Genomic DNA, 7,480 nt, shown 5'->3' with positions numbered 1-7,480 from the left:
TAACCTCTCTACCAGCTCCAGCTCCGGTCTCCTCGAGAGGTGGAAAATTCAACACAGGACCCGTCCACCCAAGATCAACCTGAGGCTGAGGCTGTGGAGGTTGTTGCGATGACGATCCGACCTCGTACATCCCACCACCTCTAAGAACCGAGGTAGCCTCTCCCTAGCCTACCGGCGCAGCATGTGCACTCTCAGATGAAGAGCTCGAGCCCTCTACCGCCTCGGTACGGGCAGCCTCAGAACGACCGCCCCGACCACCCGAACTAGTGCGGCGGCGTCTCGAGCTAGACCTTGCCGGCTCTCTCTGCACCTCAGGTCTCGTGCGAGTACGAGAAGGAATGGGCTGACCCTCCAAAAGAAACTAAGATCAGAAACATGAAAAGTAGAAGTGGTAATGCAAAAATATAAGAAGGGAAGTGTTTTGGGTGTTTTTTGTCCCTCGGAAGAGTTACGTCACAAAGATTGGTCCGGATGAGCTGTACCTGCAAAAACAACGGAGACTCCGGGTGGTTGGAGCTCCGCCTCCGAAGATCAAGTTAGTAACTTGAAAGAGAATAAAGAGTACGGAAATTTAGGTGGGGATCTGCTTGGATTCTAAGCTCATGTGTTTCTCTGATGAGAGAGAATGTAGGTGTAATAAATGATTCAATGTGGCCCCAAAATGGGGAAATATCTCCCTATTTATAGGGTCGTTGGAGAATGTACCCCTATCTAGGTAACTTGACCTAGATTTTAGTGGGCTGCGCCACTTTACGGCGCTCCTAGGGATTTGGGCCCTTGAAGGCCGCCATTTCAGAGGCTTATCTAAGGGGGCCACGTGTCAAGAGGATATTGGGCCACTTGGGCCATCCTGAGCTCACCACGTGGCCTCCTCTCATTGGTCCACTTGTCTAGGGTATTTTTACCCTAAACATTTGCCCCTCATAGGGGTCACGTGCATGTCAAGTGGGGCCTGTGACACGTGTCCACCTATCAGAGGTGAACAGTAACAACGGATAGTAAAATTTAAACGGATAGTAAAATTTAAATTTCAAACGGGAATGCCCCCGTTTTCACCTTCTATAAATAGAAGTTTACCTCCCCCTTTTTCTCTCACTTTATTTTCATTTGACTTTCTAGAGAGAGAAAGAGAGATTTTTAGAGAGAGATTCTCTGCCTCCGTCTGCGTTAAAGTTTTTCGGATTTCTGCGTGCTAACGTTGCAACACTCGGTTCACCGTCTGTAGCTGTTTTCAGATTTATCAGAGCTAAAGTAAGGTAACCGCCTGTACCATCTTTAGTTTTTCTCTTTTTCAACTTGTATACATTCTTTCTCCGCCTGTATACATAGTTTAGAAATAAAAATGAGTTCTTAATCCACACACTCGACACTGCCTAGAACACTCAGTCGGTCCCCTGGAACGGATGAGTCTAGAATAGGGGGTGCCTTTTCTAGACTATCAGAATCGATGTGCTCATCTTCGAATTCCTCCCTCTCTGTGTCTGTGCAAGACACAATGGCCAAAATGAAACAGAAGGCCAGAAGGTCTAGGAGTCGGCGCACTATGTTAGTGCCAGCCGATGAGGTTGTTCCGGATGAGGAACAGGAGGATTTGGAGGAGAGCGGTTCTGATGAAGAGGCTCCCTCTACTTCCAGGAGCTCAGGCGTACGAGAGGAAGGCGATGAGGAAGCCGCCTCCTCTAATGGAACCGGCTATGATGAGGCCAGTGAAGGATCAAGGGCCGAATCTTCTGGCTCTGACTAGGATAACTTTGCGGCTGACTATCAGCAGCCGCCTTAAGTCGCTGACAACCCTAACCCTAAAAGGACTAGAATGTTGTCGGGTGACATTGCCCTGTTAAAGAGCGGCTTTAGGGATTTCAAAGAGAAGCACCCCTTTGGAAAGGGCTGGGATATTATCGTCCCGCCTGCTGACGCAGTAATGGCATGGGACAACGACATTGATAATGCAGACCATTACTTTATCTGCTACGAGGCGGTCTTAGAAGTCGGCCTCCGGTTCCCCCTCCATACCGGGATTAGGAAAATCCTAAAGGGGTATGATCTAGGAGTTTGGCATCTCACCCCTAATTCGTGGGTGAACATTTTCAGTTACATCGCCGCCTGCGAGCTTCAGAACATAACTCCCAGCTTCTCCGCCTTCGCTCATATGCATTACTTGAGCAAGGCACCAGGCGGTCATGGGGCATGGTACAGTCTTTCCACCTTGCCCCAATATTTGATGAGTTTGGACAAGGTGTCCAAATGGTCCGGGTGGAAAGATAAGTTTTACTTGATTTCCTCTCCAACTCTAAGACACAACCGGACACTGCGCCGATACAACACGGAACCGGCTCTTTTGGGCAGGAAATGCCCTCTCCCGGAGCTATCTACTAAGGCCTGGGAGCAAATAATTGAGCCGGGTTTCTTTGAAACCACTACTGAGCCCATAGGGGATGGGACTCATATTATAGTTCCCAAAAACTGGATCCCCCACCCGGACTACTTCAAGGACGAATGCTTCTTGTCCGCCTGTGGGTTAAGTCCCATGTTTCCCAAGGGTAGATCCACTTGCATCCGGAGTGTTTGTTATTTTATTCTTTTATTACAAACTTTCCATAATTTCTTCTAACTTTAATTCTATTCATGCAGCCGACGCCTTGAAGATGGTTGATCCGGCCAAGACTCCGGCTAAGTCGGTGGCGCTGCTGCGCAAGGAGGCTGCTATTGTAAGGAAAGCAGCCGTTGAAGCGAAAGAGTCCAAGAAGGGCGGGGTAAGACCGCCTGTCTTAGTATAAATTTTTATTTTTTTTTTCTTTTTTTTTACTAAGGTAGTTTGCCGGTTGTGTATACTTAACCTTTTTCATTTTGCAGGACTTTGTAAAACGTGTGCCACAATCCTTCTCCAAGCTTTTCAAAAGGCAAGGAGAGGATCTATAAAAGGCTCCGGCTGTGAAGGCCGCTAGAAAGGACCCTCCCCGGTCAAACTCTTCTGCCAAATCCGATCGTCCCACGACCGGTTGCAAATCCCCTACTGCAATGAAGATTCTGAGCGAAGGCTCAGAGCGTTCACAGTAGAAAGCGTCGGATGCCTCCACGGCATTGAAGGGTGGCATGCCACCTAATGTTGCAGCCGGTGCGGCAATAAACGGGGAGGAAGAGACGCCTACGCCCCATCCGGATACCCAAGGTAAGGGAAATATTGAAATACCTTTGCCACTTGACTTCATGAGAGTCAAGACTAAGGTAGACCCCTCCGGGGGTTCAGTCAGCAGCCGGCAACGGATGAATGGCAACTATGCTGCCTCTTTCTCCAGAGTACTTCTACTTTTGGTGCAGATCTTACATCCGACGAGCCGGATCTTGCTTGTTTCGCAAAACGGATGGTGAGGACCCTCACCCGGTCAGAGAAGAATTCAATACCTGATCTGTAGGTAGTGGACTTCGACCGGGTAATGGGCCAGCAGGCTGAGGTAAAGAATCCCACAACCCTGATATCTTTTCTTTATTTTAACTAAGTATATCATAATCCGTATGTTCTTTTCTCAGGTAATGCTGAGAGTGGACGGACTCCGGGGCCCCTTCAGGCGGAAACAGGAAGAGGTAAATGACGCAAAACGGAGGGCCCTTGAAAACCTCAACTCTGCTGAATATGCTAATTATATGTGTGATTTAGAGATTAAAGCAGTAGAGTTGAAACAGAAGGAGTTGATCCGGAGCTTGACGGCTGCAAACGATGAGGCCACCAGCCGAGCTAATTACCTTGAGCAAAAACTGAAGGATGCTCAATCTGAACTTAAGGCATTAGAAGATGCTGACAAAGAAAATACCAAACTCCGGGCAGATGTCTCCCAACTGGGGGTCGAGATCGTCACTCTGCGGAACAAGCAGTCGGACGAGATCGCTCAGGAGCAAAAGAGGCTGATGGAGGAAAATGAGCGGGACAATGCAGCCCGCCTGAAGATCACTTAGAGCCTCCTCTACCCAGATATAGACTTTAAAGTCTATAAACTTAGGTATGATTACGCCACTGAGGTGTATGATGCCCAAGTGCTGGGTGAGGCTCCTCCGCCTCGCTTCCGAGACTGGGCTGCCGACAAAGGGTATGAAGTGTCGGACACTGAGGAGCCGGCGGAGGTAGAGCGAAACGAAGGTAATCAGCCTCAAGTAGCGGATGACCAATCTGAAGCCCTCCCAACCGGCCACAACCAATCAGAGCAGCAGCTTCCACCTCAGCCTTAGGCGAGCCTCCCCAAATTCTGCGGCAGTATGACAACTACTTTTCTTTGCCGACTTGTATGCCGTGTAATGTTGTATCTTTGCCAACTGTCGAGTTGGGTTAACAATTTGTTTTTTTGCTTCTTCACCGGATGTGACTTCGGTTAACACTTAATCTGGCCTTTGTGCCATTTTCAATATTAATGAAGTATTCCGACTCAGTTGGTTGTTTATACATGTTTGTGTTTGAATTTTTCAATTTGAATTTTGCGTATAATTGCAATTCTTTAATATTTTGCCTAACTTAAAAAAGCATGCGACAATTTGCAATCCGGGTGCTCTTGCCCTTGACGGCTATGTGGTTGGTTTCATTTCAAATTGATTGATTGGCTTGAAAACACTTGATACTTAGAGAAGCATGATGTGTTTTTAGGCCAATCAATCATAATGGTGATTGCCCCAAACCAAGTGCACAGCCGGCCATTAGAACGGGTGCTTCGAGTCTCTTATCCAGACGGTAATATTTTGTCTAGGATTATTACATAGCCATTACACGAAATCTTTTGCCCTAATTGGGAGAGAGAGTGCAACTTTGGAATAAATAATCTAAGTGGAAAACTTCTGCCTGCAACCGACTGATGCCTCGCGGCATCCGGTATTCGGTAAATTAACCGTTTCTCGTAGATTATTCTGGTTAGACGGCTATGAGTTGACCAATTTGGTCGTTCAATTTTTGTCGTCTGAATAGGTACGTAGAACTGACGAATAGTCTGTTCTCCGCGACGATTGCACCCAGAGGGGTGTCGCTGGACGCCAATGTCCATGTTGGGACAGGCGGTTTTATAAAATAAGCAACCATCCGGCCATTTGGCCTTTGGTCTTGTTTGAGACCGGTTGTATAGCCACTAAGCGTTTTTGTACTTAGTTTTTTCAAGCTGGCCATTGGCCACGCGATATCATATTTATACTAAATGTCAATATAGTTGGTTAAGCAATTTGTCCGTCTGGGTATTACCCAGGCGGAAGGGTAAGTATAATATTAAATTACACTAAGTATCAAACTTAGTTGATTAAACTAGTAATCCGTCTGAGTATTACCTAGGCGGATAAATAATTAAATCATTGAATCTACACTAAGTGTCAAACTTATACAGTCAAACATAAGTTCCGTCTGAGGATAACCCAGGCGGATAAGTAATTATAAATATAGAAAAACAATTTTGCAAACAAAACCTGATTTCTCATTGATTGACTCACTGTTTACAAAAAATTTACATTTCTCAGAAGTAGTACTTTTTTAAGTTATCTACATTCCAAGTTCTAGGTAGACGTCGGCCGTCTGGAGTTTCCAGACGGTAAGTGCCATCCCTGACTTCTTCATAAATCTGGTAGGGGCCTTCCCAATTAGGAGTTAGCTTTCCAGCTTCATTGGCCCTACCAGTTGCCTCCATTTTTCGTAACACAAAGTCGTCAACTTTCAAAGGACGCTTGCGCACATTCTTGTTGTAGGCTCTGGTCATTCTCAGACGGTATATCTCATGGCGCAGGGCAGCATTGCCCCTACGTTTCGGGAGGGAGTCCAATGTTAGCCGCATGGCCTCCCAGTTTGCCTCTTCATCATAAAGCATGACTCTTAGAGTCGGCTCGTAATGTTCAATGGGCAAGACGACTCCAGCACCGTATACCATAAGAAATGGGGTTTCACCAGTTGCCCCTTTGGCAATAGTCCGGATGGCCCATAGGACATGAATTAGCTCTTCTGCCCATAAGCCATCGCCTCTTTCAATTTTCTTTTTTATGTCGTCTGAGATGAGTTTGTTGAAGGTTTCAACTTGGTCGTTTACTTAGGGTCGGCCAACTGATGAAAAACAATGTGAGATACCCTGATCTCCCAACCAAGTCTTAAGATGAGGTGTTTCAAACTGAGGGCCATTATCAAACTCCATAGACATAGGTACCCCGAACCGGGTGATGATGTTCTTCCAAATGAAAGAGATGACATCCTTTGTCTTGATGTTCTTGACCAGCTTAGCTTCTACCCATTTGGTGAAATAATCCACAGCCACCAAAATGTAGCGCTTTCCGCCTGGAGCAGGCGTATAAGGACCCAGGATATCCATGCCCCATTTAGCAAACGGGACTGGGCTGTGGATTGCCGTCAGATCAGTAGCCGGGCGGTGAATAAGCTTGTCAAACCTCTGGCATTTGTCACATCTCTTCACCAACTCTTTAGCGTATGCTTCAAGAGTGGGCCAAAAGTAATGCCGCCTGGCTCTGACGGCTAGGGACCTGCCGCCTATATGAGAGGCACAGTATCCAGCATGCAATTTTTCAAGAACTTCTTTCCCCTATTCTGGGGTAACACACTTCAATAGAGGTTTAAGGAAACCCGCCTTAAAGAGCTATCGGTTTCTCAACTCGAAGTTTGCTGCTCGCTTTTTCATGACGGCTGCTTCCTGTGGTGAATCAGGAAGTATGTCGTCTGCTAAATATGCCCGGATGCCATCCATACAGGTAGAGCTTCGGTCCAGGATTCCAATGGGCTCTTCATATATACTTCTCTTTTCAAGAACTTCCCAAAAGACGGACCGAGGCGTATCACAGCAGGCGGACGAAGCCAATTTAGACAACGCATCCGCCTGGTTGTTATCTGACCTGGGCACTTGACTCAGACGGAATTCCTCAAGTGCCCCGGCCTCTTCTTTGACTGCGTGAAGGTATTTGATCAAAGCCGAATGAGTTGCCTCATATTTTCCTCATACTGGCTAACGACCAACTGTGAATCAAAGTAGGCATCAATTTTAGTTGCCCCTGCTGCCTTACACATGCGAATTCCGGCTAGCAGGGCTTCAAATCTGTCCCCCTCAGGGGACTCATATATAATTCCTGCACCGCAACCGTTCTTCGTCAAGCTCCCGTCTACATACACTTTCCAAACCTGATCAATGTTATCCGGTTGAGCCGGTCGTGTCATTTCAAAAATGAAGTCGGCAAACGCCTGACCTTTCACTGCCTTTCTAGGTTCAAAAGTGATTTCAAGACTTTGCATTTCAATAGCCCATTTTCAGCATTCTGCTGGATGATTCCAAGGTAGACATTGGCCGCTTGAGGGGTTGATCGGTGTAAATTACCACCAGATGGACCAGAAAATACGGCTTCAATTTATTGAAAGCCATATATAGGGCAAGGCCAAATTTTTCAACCATGGGATACCGGAGCTCAACATTTTTAAGAACATGGCTAATGAAATAGACCGGGAGCTGAATGTCGTCTCTCTCAGCAA

Source organism: Chenopodium album, chromosome 4 (genome assembly GCF_948465745.1).
Source record: "Chenopodium album chromosome 4, dcCheAlbu1.1, whole genome shotgun sequence".
Classification (NCBI taxonomy): Eukaryota; Viridiplantae; Streptophyta; class Magnoliopsida; order Caryophyllales; family Amaranthaceae; genus Chenopodium; species Chenopodium album.
The sequence above is the reverse complement of the archived record's forward strand: the minus strand, read 5'-3'. Positions refer to the sequence as shown.